The sequence below is a fragment of the Protopterus annectens genome, chromosome 2.part2 (genome assembly GCF_019279795.1).
Source record: "Protopterus annectens isolate FY-2018-M chromosome 2.part2, PAN1.0, whole genome shotgun sequence".
In the NCBI taxonomy this organism is placed as follows: Eukaryota; Metazoa; Chordata; order Ceratodontiformes; family Protopteridae; genus Protopterus; species Protopterus annectens.
This window is the reverse complement of record NC_056730.1, coordinates 443284393-443298788: the sequence shown is the minus strand read 5'-3', so window position 1 is coordinate 443298788 and position 14396 is coordinate 443284393.

The window sequence follows — 14396 nt, the reverse complement described above, 5'->3', positions numbered from 1 at the left end:
AATTGACTTCTGCACTTGGGCGTTGCCCATTTGCCCTACCTTCGGGGAGATGGCCTGTATTGTGTTTTGTTATGTGTAATTGCAACTGCTATGCATAGAGACAAGTATACTTTGGATTCATGTCCCCCATCGATTGTGTGTGACAGCTAGAGTATGTGGTTCAACATGTGGGTGTACCTGTCATCCCAACGTCTGTTAATGGACTATTGCAAACAAAACCTGTAACATCGCCGTTAGTTCCATTATACAATGGCTGCAATTTTGCATGGTGCCTTTAATTGTGTCTCTCACAAGGTATGTTGATGGTTCTGCAGTTGTAATTGACTGACTGGATGTTTGTGCTGTTATTACAGTCTGTATTGCTATAGTTTCTAGTGTGGGGGATGTCGGTGGGTGTACGTAGCATATACAGATTTGTGGGGCTTGCATTTCTACATATTCCATATATATGTGTGTGGGCTCCGTCCCTAATTAAAGAGCTATCAGTTAGTAGACTTATGTTATGGGATTGTACATTGGGCCGTTGCTAATTGGTTTCTATATACTATGCAGGTGAGGTTGATACTTTCATACCTCCGGAATTGCAGCGATATGTAAAGGGATATGTCTACATGACAGCTATCCCATGTATTTCTGTTCCAGATATTTGCAGTCATTGCGGTTGTGTTGGTAACGGAACCTCTTTGCCATGGGTTGCCACCTTTTCATATGGCCATTGTTGGACACTTCCGGGACACACAGTGGCATTACAGGCCAACACATAGCCACGGTCAGTACACAGGATAGCACATACTTTTATCCTCAATACATACCTATTGTTGTGGGACTTTGGCTACTTATCATATTGCATGTAACATTCACGTTTCTTACATACAGGCATAACTATTTAATGTTACTATTACATTATATATGGGACATATTAATGTCCTACGATCTCGGACATTTGCCCTTTGTCATGTTTTATGTCAGGACACACCTGCCCAGGGAGGGGCTGTCCCTCCTAATGTGGGACAGATGGTAACTGTATGCCTATGGCTAGCTATACCCACACCTACCGTAATGATCTACCTCCGAGTTGGCACTAACAGTCAGATGATGCGGACACACACACACACACATTACAGTCACACGGGAACACACACGGCACCCTCAACACACACATACACAGACTACGACACTCACAAACACAGTTGAACACAGTACCTACGTGGACCACAACACGGGCAGCGGTGACTAATTATCCATTCATATCATCATGCTATTACTCGCGGTTGTACTGTTCCGGTACTGTGTTCTTTCGTTCTTTAAGCCTCGTGGTTACGCATGTTGGTGTGTTACACATTCCATAGTTGGCGGTATCCTAATTATTTGTACCTCCAAGGTGTTATGAATGTCGTTGTCCTATCTACATATATTTGCAGATATCGCTGAATCCGTATATATCAACATATATCACTCTATCGCCCTTTCTATCTATATTATATATATGTATATATGTGTACATATATATATATATATATATATATATATATATATATATATATATATATATATATATCTGACGGGGAAAGTGACAGGCAAGCTACACCTTTCATTGTGTACTTGGTGTATACTGTTTCCTGGACTCCACACGTTTGTGTCTGTACCTGTCACATTACACACCTGCCGTAGGTTAGGGTTGCCAGCTGTCCCACTCTGCGAGGGACAGTCCCTCTTTGGGCAGTTGTGTCCTGCAAAATATTTGTAAACATGGCAAATGTCCTGTGATTTTAGAACATACTTATTTCCTATAGTTGATGTAATAATCGCATAAAACAGTTATTCTGTATCTGAATCAATAAACAGAATAAGTAAGTCAACATTACAAGAATGAGCTTTTATCTAGGCAAAACAGTACAGTTCTGCTTTTCGTACTGGCTGGGTGTATGTGTTGGCCTGCAGACATCTGACGTATGTCCCACATTAGTCATTTGAAGAGGTGGCAACCCTACCATAGGTACATCTTGCCTAGCAATAGTGTTAGGTGATTCGATACATGATTGCATGTTCTACACCTGGCAGTGGTTGTTTTACCCTTCAGAGCAGGCGCTATTAGTACAGGGGTGAATATTGCTGGTTTCACCTGTTCAGGACATCATTGACCATGATCTGCATGATATTCGGAGTAGCTTATCCCTGTTTCGCGCATATCCATATAGTCATATTTAAACGTCACTTACCAGCAGTGGGCAATGCATATTCCCGGTAACGTGTGCTAAACATGATCTGCTGACCTGCATCCGACATGCATTACTTGTGCCTTCGGGATTACGTTACATCCCTTGCAGGACGTGGGACCGGGAACATGCATGACGGTCACTGCATTTAACATATGGCCATCTGGGATTTGTACACATGTTATGTCAGTTTGTACGTGGAGTATACTACGGCTGTTACTCCATACTGCACTCACATGGGTAACTCAGTTAGTTTACATATTGATGAGTCCAGTTAATGGTATGTCCATGTGATGTTTATTGGATGTGCTCTGGCATTGGGTATGTATATCTCAGTGAGCCACACACGATACTGTGCTACACCTTCAAACGACCGTAGGTGGAGCATTCTGGGGTGACAAGTACCTGTCATGGGTACACCCCATGCCTTGACACAACATCCATGATTATATTTATGTGGAGCCCCTCATTAACACAGCAGGGACTCTGTGCTAGTGTGTGCAGAACAGTGCTTACACAGATGTACTCCCACAATTGTCTCTGCTCCTCTACGCGACAGTTGGTTACTCGATGTTGTGGCGATAGCGGACACTGTTTGCCCCATTTGGTGTATGGCCTCTGACAATTGGCCGTGTACCTACCGATGTACCTGGGAACCTATACACACAGCACCACCATATGGTGATAGGCGCATGTACTGTTCAGGTGTTGACATTCCTTGTTCCAATAGCTGTTGTGTGTACAATGTTTGAGGGCTGCCTATGTAGGATTCACACAGTGGGCCACCTATACATTACAATTTACAGGTGGTTGTGCTTGTGTGCCATCCATTTTACTGTGTGTGCAGGTGGAGAGGTGTGTCAGTCTGTAGGGGCCTACACTGTCAGAGTATGTGCTATACGTTCCCTCTTTTCCAAGGTGTAGGCATATTGGGCACACCTCCATCTGCCTACTGGGGCTGGAACAGTGTGTTCATGGTCTGAATCCCTCTGTACCTGTGATGGCCTTGGCAATTGCAGTGGGCTATGAGGGCCTTCACCATTTTGTCCCTGCTGCAGCTGTTTCCGCAGGATCATATTATGTAGCATGGCACATACTATGACAATGTGGGCATACATGCCTGGAGAGTACTGCAAGGCTTCACCAGATGTGTCCAAGCACCGGAACCATGATTTCAGCATCCCGAACACATGCTCTATGATAATTCTGGTTTGTGCGTGTGCCTCATTATGGCGTTCTTGCATGGGTGTGTGTGCATTTCTGATGGGAGTCATCATCCATGGCTCCAGTGCATAGCCAGCATCCCCCACAAGGTGGCTATGTGGGATGTCTCCCCTGACAAATACCTGATACAGCTGTGAGGCATGCCAGATATGGGAGTCATGGTAGCTTCCAGGGCTGCTAGCACACACATCCATGATAATGTCCTGGGCATAGCATATGACCTGGCAGTTGATGGAGTGGAATCCCTTGTGTTTTATGTAGCGCCTACCATGCTCACTGGGTGGTGACTTGATTTGTATGTGCGTGCAGTCTATCGCACCCAGTACCTCCGGATAGTGTGCCACATGGTGGAAGTGACGCATATTGCTGGCCAACTCCTCCTGAGTTCGGGGGAAGTATATATGCTCATTGGCATGTGGTAACATGGCATCCAGGAACTGGTGTAGTACCCTGGATGCTGATGCCTGTGAGATCCCCATTATATCTCCAGTTGGCCTTTGAAAGGTACCTGTGGCTAGTATTCGCATGCTTACACATACCTTCATGTCCACTGGGATGGGTTCCCCTCTGTTATTTCTGGTTCTCAGGCGTGGCCGGCACAGCTCCACTATTTGCTGTAAGATGTCCCTGTCCACCCTGTAACGCTCTACTATCTCCAGATCATGTAGCCCTGGTAGGTTACCCTTGGTCTGAACACTTTTCTCCTCCTCCAGGGCCTGCGGTGGTTGTCGGCGTCATCCTCCACAACACCGTCAGTCTCTAACACATGCTGATGAATCACAGTTATGGCAGCTCCCAACATGTACATTTTAAAAGTTCCCCATGTGTTTACACCTATGGTGCAGTGTTTGGGAATTCACAGGTGTGTGTAGGGTGCTTTCACACTTTATACTATTGTGCTGTGAACACCGATGATGTCATAGGGTGTGTATGTATGATCGTAGCTACAGGGTATCTTATGTGTTTTATTACCAGAACTACTATTGTGGTGCCTTTGGTGTTGAATTACATTTGGCTGCCGTGGATTACCTCTTGACCTTCCCTTTACATTTCTGCATGTTCCACCTACCATTTTCTGGCATGCATGCAGCAGCCTGCTTTCATTTGTAATTTCCTAGACCTGGCGTATCTTGCGTAATGTGTGCTATTGCCGGTCTACTGTCGGTTTGCTTTGCTCTGCTATGACAGATCTCCTATCTTTACAATACAATGCCTCCCCTCCTTTCTTTGCATTCCGATGTCTCCCCTATCCTGTTTTGCAGGTTTCTGCAAGCAGACTTGACAGCTGCCGTCGATTGGCCACCGTGAGTTGATTGGTGTTGATTGCTCATTAGTACGCCAATTACCCTACTTCGGCATTTCCTTCTTTTCTTCCACTGACCTTCCTGTTTGCGTTATTGTTCGCACCGCGTGTATCCACTTACTGGGTTTCGGGCATGTTTTCATCCCCGTACACATGCGCTTTTGGGCACCATGTGTGCTCTCAACTAAATGATTCTATACCTTCCTCCCCACCCCTGTCCTGCAGCTTTGCTTAGCAACGGCCAGGCCAGTTTGCATTGCTCCAATGTGCTTGCTGCTATGGTGGCACACCCCTCTGCTGATATCATGTATCTCCTCTGAGCCACTCCTCAGTATTATAGCAATGCGCCGTATGGTTCAACCTTCATCTGGCGGGACATTTGCGATTCAGTATTATCTGCCTCATTCGCATGGCATTGACTACTAATTCATAGTTACCACGCCGGACACTGTCGCAGGCCCTTAGCAACCCTTGTACCTTGGTTGTGGTGTTCCATGCCTACCATTGTGTATTATGGTGTAAACCTGATTTGTATTACATTGCAATTTTATGACATTTTTATATATATTCTTTATGTTCCAGTTTGCGCACACATGCCCTGTGGTTGTACTGTGCGTTACTGTGGACATGACATTAAATATTGTTTTTTAGGTGTTGTGCATCTTTTCTTATGCCACTGGCTGTGTATTTAGCCATTGCCATATGTTAACTTTGTAATACATGAGTCTGGTCCACTTCCATAGCTCCGATGTTCTGTTTGGGAAAATGTAAACCATGTTTTTTGGTTTACATTTCCGTGGGCTTACGCTACACCTGCACGACTTCATGAATCACTATCTGCTTCATTTGCATGGTGCAACACTGCGCATGGGGTGATTAGCATACCTATGCTGAGGGCTGCACAGTTCTGGCATAGGCCAGTAGTGCACGTGGTATTGGATTGTACCTGAATTGCTCGATGGCCATATTTGGCGTTATTCTGCCTACGCTATGCCTGCGCCTGGCACAAGCTTCATGAATCCCGGGGTCAACTATTGCATAATTTAAAATAGGTTTTACATGTATAAGGTTTCAAAGTGCAAGAGGTTAAAACTCCAAAATTGTAGTAATAAAGTACATCAATAAATAAAACAGCAAGTAGAGTAAGGACAGCAAAGTAAGAACAATAGCAATAACTGAACAATATCAATAAATGAACAGCAGCTGCAACATCACAGCAGCTAAATAAGTGATGCAGCTCACCTTGCAGCCATTTGCAACAAACAGTAGATTACCTCATAACACACCTGTGGTGACGCTGCCCACATTGCAGCCATGTGCAACAAATAGATTATCTCAGAGCATACCTATGGATCACTGAGCCACTAACAGCAGCTATATTTTTTTCACTAGGTGACAGACTACCAGCAAAATTTTGTGGAGGTAAGTAACACACAATTACAACTATGCCATTTGCATCTCTAGTGTGCACAGAGTCAGGACACTGTGCATCCAGTAAAACCACAAAACCACACTCAACATATAGCAAACTAGTAAAATCTGAAAAGTTTCAAAAGAGCATACCAGCCAATAGCAGCAACATTTGTTTAAAAGACTACAGCAGTCAGGAACCTAGATGCAGCCTGGTCCCCTGTCCTCTTACCCGAGAAAGCCAGCAAATAATTTCAAAACAAGATTACTCTAGCATAATTTAACTGTACAGCTAGCCCACTATATTGCCATAAAATTAAGCAAAAAATACACATGTCCCCAATCTTATGGGCTTGGTGGTAAAGTCAAATCAGTAAATCGTGTAGAAACCAAGAGCATTCTGCTCAGTGTGTAGCAGCTCGTAGCAAAAAGAATGCTAGGCTGTGCAGCCAAGACCAGCTTATAGCAAGCAAGGGAAAACTGTAGCAAATCTCAAAAGCACAAACTGGTCAACAGCAAAATCACTTGTGAAGAAGTCTACATCAGTCACAAGCCTAGAAACAGCCTGACACTCTCTTATCTCACCAGGAAAAAACATCAAACAGTTTCAAACTAAGATTGCTTAAAACACAAGATGAGTGTATAGCTCTAGTAAAATGAAGCAAAAAGCTGTGAAATACAGGTTTATTTCCTTCTGCTGTTGGACCATCAGGCCATAGAGGTAACAATCCTAGAAAATATATATGGACCTCTAGGTTCCCAGTTGGGGCATCAGGGAAGTTTCTATCATATCTCCTAAGCTCTCCATGTTTTGAGTCTAATCTAAAAGCTGCTATACATCATAGCTCAGAAAAATATCTCCCTCTTCCCACCAATCAGATCACCCAGCATCTCCGACAGTACCTCCCACAGGGAACCCTTAAAGTCCACCAAAAGACATGGTAAGGCCTTGCAATGACTAATTATGGTGACTGCCAAAAACCAATTACTAGAAAATGGAAATCAAAGTCTAAACCAACTATATTAGAATTAGTGAATATAGTAACAGAGAAAAGATAACTGAAATTGAGATCTTTAGAAAAAGGTCGGAGCAAACTTCATAGTAAAAAAATGGGAATTGTGGGAACAATGCATACAGGGGTGGAATGAGGTTTAAAAGAAGGCAAGACTTAAATGAGTTATGTAAGGCTTGACTGAAAATGATTGGATAGATTATAGGTGATGTATAATGTTTACAACTGGGAGTGTGTCAGTATGGTTTGTGATGTAAAATGCTTGCAACTAGGATTGTGTCGGTGTGGTTTGTTTTCATTTATATACAAAACAGTGTAAGAAACTTCTTCGGGGATACCACGGAGATTACTTGTTTTTCATTTATATAAATGCATGATTGCTTATGTCATAAGTGACGGTTTAATAAAGATGTTTCTTGTCTAAAACAATGGACAGGAATTGAATCATTTTTGTAATGTTGCTTAGGCTATATGATGTATTGCAATATATGTAAAGTTTCTTAATTTTAATTTGTTAATACAGTTTGATTATTTTTGTATAAATGTAAATTTACCTATGTCACAAGTGTTAGGTTTAAAACAATCTGCTGTACATCACCTAATAGATTGCCCATGAAGGCTTTGAGGGCTACAGCTCTATTTTATGGGCTTCATAAGGTTATGGTTTAATGGGCAGACTTAGGGTATATAGGTAACAAAAGGGTTGATTCAGGAGACGGTTCTCTCTCTAGCAAGGTTTGGATCCAGGGACTGTTTGATTTAATTATCAAAGCAGCATCAGAGAGGGTTTATTCATTTGGAAAAGTTATCCAGATTGGATGGAAATATGGGCTCACTGATCAGCTTTACAAGGGACAGTGTTTCTTATGCAAAGGCTATTTTGCAGTCATCTATGGAGCAGATGGATGAGGTACCCCTCACTAGACATAAGTTCATACCTGTACTGTTCCATTATGACCTGAATTTAAGAAAATAAGCCTCACAATGAGATATGCCTATGTAGATCCCTGGGCTTGGGCTATTCTTTTTTTATATCTATCTATCTGTCTGTCTATCTATCTATCTATCGCTCTATCTATCTATCTATCTATCTATCTATCTAGCTACCTATCTATTTCAGTTTGATAACTGTGCAAGTGAATTAATCAACAGACCATTTCCAGCTATGACCTAGACTTCATGGTGCAAGACAAATGCAGAAAACTATTAAAGGGCTAAATAATGCACAGAGTTCTACATAGAACAGTAACAACTTGGAGGGAATACATTTGTATGCTATTTACAGTTCTAAATGCAAGTAATATTATTATTTGCAGGATGTACAACTGAGATAGGCATTTAACAGTGGTCATTTGTTAAAAGTATCTCTTTACAAGGAAGATGTGACTAAAGCATGAGCTGCAAGGAGTAGTCATTGTCATGAAAGCAAGAGAATTTAGTGTCCTTAAATAGTTGTTCTTTCAGTTTGTAAGTGCTACATTGGGATGAAATGGCTAAGCTTGAAATGACCCCTAGGTCAATAGACTAGTGACATCCTATGACCCTATGGTCCTATAACTCAAGTCTTTTGTCTCACTGCTATAGGTAACCAATTCCAAATGGTTGGACTTAGCCTATAGGAAGCTCCTTATCCTGTGGAGGTTTTAAAACAAGGTCTCACAATGCCTATTCTGTTAACATTTGCTAGCAAAACTAAGGTCTTTGTAATTCCATGTGCCTTCATTAATATCATAGCATTTTTATCTGACTGAGTCTTTGTCATGATAAAATTGGAATTCTGGAATTCCCAGGGCTTTTTCCTCATTCGTGGACCTAGCAAGTGTGCACTCTGTTGCGTCTTTTGTTTGTTTTAGTCATGAAGGTATGATAGAAAAAGTCATATAACTGTTGATTCACTGAGACAGCCAGGAATCACTGAAATTCTTGTCTGACATAAATCTCTCTGAGTGCAGTGCTCTAATTATCCCCAAACCAAGGTGATGCTGAAATACAAGAGGAGTCTCCCATAGCTAGGTAATACCTGTTCCACTTTGATAAAGCCAAGATCCTTCTCACTATTAATTCAATATCACATCTGTCACTGTTCTCACCCATCTTTAAAGTACCTATGTCCAATGTCATTTGATTCCTGTTATAGATTTCCACACCCAATACTGCTGGATTATGTGGAATCACATGGACCAGTGGGTCTTTTTAGTCAACATGATAATATTACCCATGTTATTTTATTCCTGATGTCTACTATGGCCCAACTCAGATGATGCACAGATAGGAAAAGTCTCTTGTTAATTATTCCTTAGTATCTTCCTAGCAGTAGAGTAAGATGGATTTAAGGGCTATAGGTATGTTTGGGAAGGATGAGAACTCCTAGATCCAAAGCTCTATTTATTTGTATTTAACTTACATATATTTTCCTCTAGCGTGTTCCTAGTCATCATTCCTCATGTAAAAATACAGGGTCAGAGAAGATAAAGGAGGGAAAGTGGGTACAACAGATCTGTGTGACACTGAGGCATTAATGAAGTTGATAAGAGATACTCATGGGCTTACTGTCAATCCATGGAGAAAGTCCATTTGAAAGAACTTTGTCCACTATAATAGCTCAATTTTCTTATACTGCAGCAGTCCCAGTGGTACTTTATCCTTTAACTGTGCTCAATTCATTGTTTTTATTAGCCCACTGTCCCCTTCCTTAAGTTTATTTCACTTCTTGTGTAACCACGTTTGAGTTCTCAGCCAGTATTTTTCCTGAGCTGAACTACTGCATTCTGGCTTATGTTTTCTCATTGTTTTGCTGGTCTGAAAGGAGTTGAGGTAGGCTTTTGGATTTTGCATTTCAAAGTCCATAAAAACCTCCTTACATTACACAGTTGTTCAAACAGTCAAGTGCAATTTTTTACTGTTATCACAATTATTCAGGTCAAGGTCATATTGGAGTAACTCTCCAACTAAAACTGTGTTCCAAAGGAACAAAACCAATATATTTATCTACTAGCACAGATGCCTCTTAAACTGCATTGTTCCTTTTACTTATCTATCAGCAGATTTGTAGCTATTTACGTTAAGTCACTGATTCTTTTCTCTGTCTCTTGACATTCACCCTAGCTAACACTCGGGCTCACTCTTCTTCCTTATCCTAACCCCGAATTCCACCCACCCCCTCTTACTCTACATTTATACTTCAATAGCACCATCCTCATATTCCTTTAACCAATACCATCAGTTCCTTCCAGTAGGAAAGCAATCAGTACAATTACTCCCAATAGGAACACCCACTCTAGTTTACCACCCAAGACTCTCTCACAAATTGTCATAATCCTTGCCTCTTATAACTATCAAATTGCATCTCTACAACCAACCCACTACCCTCTTAACATTTTTATACTAATTTATAACAAAATTAAAACCCAAATTAAATAAAATGCCCCTAGGTTAGATTATTTTGCTATTTCTCCTCACTCTACTAGCCTTTATCACTAATTTTCAAATCCACCTCCTTCAAATACTTAAGACTTCAAACAATCTTCACAAAGAATATCAACATATGCCCAGCCTGTCTTTCCCCATAAGATCCTATCTCTACAAATAAACCACACCTGGTCTATTTTTCTATAAATATCTTAAAACTAAGCATCTAAATTTACAATCAAATATCAAACCAAGAAAAAAATATAACTGGCCACACTCTGCTCTCTGTAAAATATCAGTTCAAAAATTAGATATTCACTCCCACCCTGATACCTCTGTTCAAAAAAACCATCACTTCCAACCCCCAAAATAAACCAGTCATGTAATATATCTCAGCAAAAAACAGAATCCAAACTCACCTTACTAAATATGAATCTAAGTTGTATGTGCAATAAAATCCATGACATACATGTGTTTCTTGCCACATACACTCCTGATATAGTCATAGCTACTGAAATCTGTTTAAAAAAATAAATAAAGGATAATGAAATCACCCCCACTCCACCCATCTGCATGGATACAATATACTTAGGCATGATAGACAAAATAAGCATGCAGGTGGGGGAGCAGTCTATAAAATTTCCCTAACCTTTACCTTACTTCCACAAGAAATACCCTAATTTAACAATGCTGAAGTACTAATAATACTCATAAAAATCAACAATAGGAAAGCTATATGTTTAACAGCAATATATATACTACCAGGGAATAACATTAATACTGCCTAAAGCATCCTATATTGGATATCGCAACAAATTAACCATGAAACTGTAATACTTGGAGATTTAAATATAGATTGGCAGCTCATAAATTCTACTACCCCCACTGAATCCATAAACGTCTACAACTTCAGACAATTAATAACCATACCTACTAGAACCAATAAAACTTCAGGGTGGGAGACACTCAAAATTAGATTGGATTTATACAAACAAACCATACAAACTGACAAAAGAATGTTGCCTCTCAGATAGCATTAGCGATCACATACCAACATACGCTATTAGAACTCTCCATAACCTAGGTAAACATATTATCTATAATCAAATATGAAATACAACCAATTTCAGCAAAGATATTTTCAATGAAATAGTAAAAACTATAACTGGAATGTACTTAGAACAACGCTGCTAGATACCGCTGTAAACACTTTAATGATGTATTCTTACAGACCTTAAATAATCTATAATGAGTACGTAATAAAAGAGTAAAGTCCAACTCCACACCATGGCTGACAAAACAAACAAACAAAAAAAAAGGGATAAAGCCTGGAGAAACTGCCATAAAAATTGAATTCAAAATGCCCTCCATCAATTTAGACATCTTAGAAATCTTGTAAAACTCCCTGTCAAACAGGATAAGCAAACATACTATACCAACCTACAACACAAACATATAAAGAACCCAAATATTTTTGGTCATTACTAAATAAACTACTCCAACCTGGCAAGACCACTAGTCCCTCTCAAAAACAGATGTTACAACAGACTATATCTCTGCATAGTTTAATTCCTACTTTATACAGTCAATAGTATCTCTCTTAGACACCAACACATCTGCCCATCTCACTCTACCCCTGTCCAATCAAAGCCACTCGCTCCTCTTCACTTTTAGTGTAGTATCTACCTCACTTTTAAGGAAGATGCTTTTTAAACTAAAAATTACTTCTGTAGCTGTAGACCAACTACCATCAGAATACCTAAAAATGGCTGCAGAAGTCATAGCTTTCCCTGTGTCCATACTAATTAATAGGTCTGTAGCAGAAAGATGCGTCCCATCACTGTGGAAAAAATCCTACACCATACCACTGCTCAAAGGCAGCATATCTACAGAGTATAATAACTATAGACTGATAGCAATTCTCTCCCCCCTTTCCAAAATATTAGAGAAATACATCCATATGCAGATGATGCAATACCTAACCTCAAATAACCTGCTCCCAGAAACACAACATGGCTTTAGGCTCCAGCACAGCACCAGTACTGCTATACTACATTTTACCTATATAATAAACCAACATAGAAACAATGGTCTGGTTGTGTCCACCATGTTCTTAGACTTGTCAAGGACATCTGATACTGTCTCGCACCAGCAACTGCTTGTTTGACTCTCCTCAATAGGACTTTCACAATACTCCTTGTTGTGTTTCCTTAGTTACCTACCTGGAAGGCAACAAGTTGTTAAATGGTAGCAAACCTACTCATCCATTCAACTAGTTACTACAGGTGTCCCTCTGGATCCACAACTATTTAATTTATTTATTAATGACTTCCACATCTCCACTGACCATGCCAGTTTAGTTCAGTATGCAGAAGACTGAACATTAATATTTGTGTCCTCAACAATAGATAAGCTCTAAGACATTATCCAAAAATCTTTTTCCTTTGTAGAAACAAGGCACAAAGAATCAAACCTCTTATTCAACCCCAAGAAAACTAAATTAATGTTTTTCACCTCAAAATGTTGCCAGAATCTAAAGCTGTCTTTTTCCATAAAGTCAACAAATAATACTGTCATTAAAGCTGTAACTCAAAGTAAACTTCGAAGCGTTATAATAGATGACAGCCTCAAATATGACCACCATATATACGCACCATTAAATCTACTTGCCAGAAACTAGGCTCCCATTATAGGATCAATGAATTCCTTACAGATACTGCAAGAAAAACTCTAGCCACCACCTTCTTACTGCCAACTCTCATATACGCCACTCCTATACTAACAAACATAAACAATAGTCAAGGAAAGAAACTTGCCTCCTGTTACAATAAAATAGCTAAATTTGCCATCAGTCTCCCACATAGGACCCACTATTGTCTTAGCTTAAAGCAATTAAACTGGCTTGAACTTCACAACTGTCTAACATATTCACAACTGACTACAGCACACAAACTCATTCATCATCCAGAAAAATGCCCTGCATTTCAAAACTTATTACTACCCTACTGTCCATCAAGGGACCTCCAGTCTAGTAACAAATTCTTATCACTTACAAGTAAGTCAAATAATGTTGCAGGAGACTTGCTCTATTCCAAGTGCATTACTAAACTATGGAATAGTATCCCCTTGCAAATAAAACTCTCTGACAAACTCAGTAGTTTTAAATTACTACTTAAACAACATCTTAACCAATCCTGGTCCTGTGGTCCTGCACATGCTCATCACAAATTTAAAACTTTTTCAATAGTATTGAAATAATCTCCTTAAACATAATATTCTCAACCTCTTACTGAAATGACAAAAACTATTTTTATACATAACTGCTGCCTGTACAATCCATTAAGTTGCACATGAACTTTCTCTTTAGTAACTTCCACCTCTGTAAAAACTAAGGATGTATATGCATAAATGTAACTACTGTCTGTGTATAAATGTAAATAGAAATGTAACTACTCTGTGACTGGAACTTAGTATAATGCAATGTAAGCAAATGGGGCTTTTCTCCCTGGGCATCTGCTGAAAATGGGTATTATCCAGTCGGACTTTCCTAGTAAACAAAGACAAATAAATAAATAGAATTTGGTGTATACTTAAGGAATCATTTTAGTGGATCTCTTAGGAGTTTTTTTTTCTCTGAGTTCATTGAGTCACATAACAGAAAAGTCTGTTTTTCAGCTAGACAGGAGTTGAGCTATGGCTTGAAGCTGTTAAGAGTCGACATTCTACTAAGCATACACCAAGCATTAGTCCTAGAGCATGCAAAAACCTTAAAATAAAATTAAAAAAAAATCTTTTTTTGCAAGGGGTAAGCCCTCCTGCAGC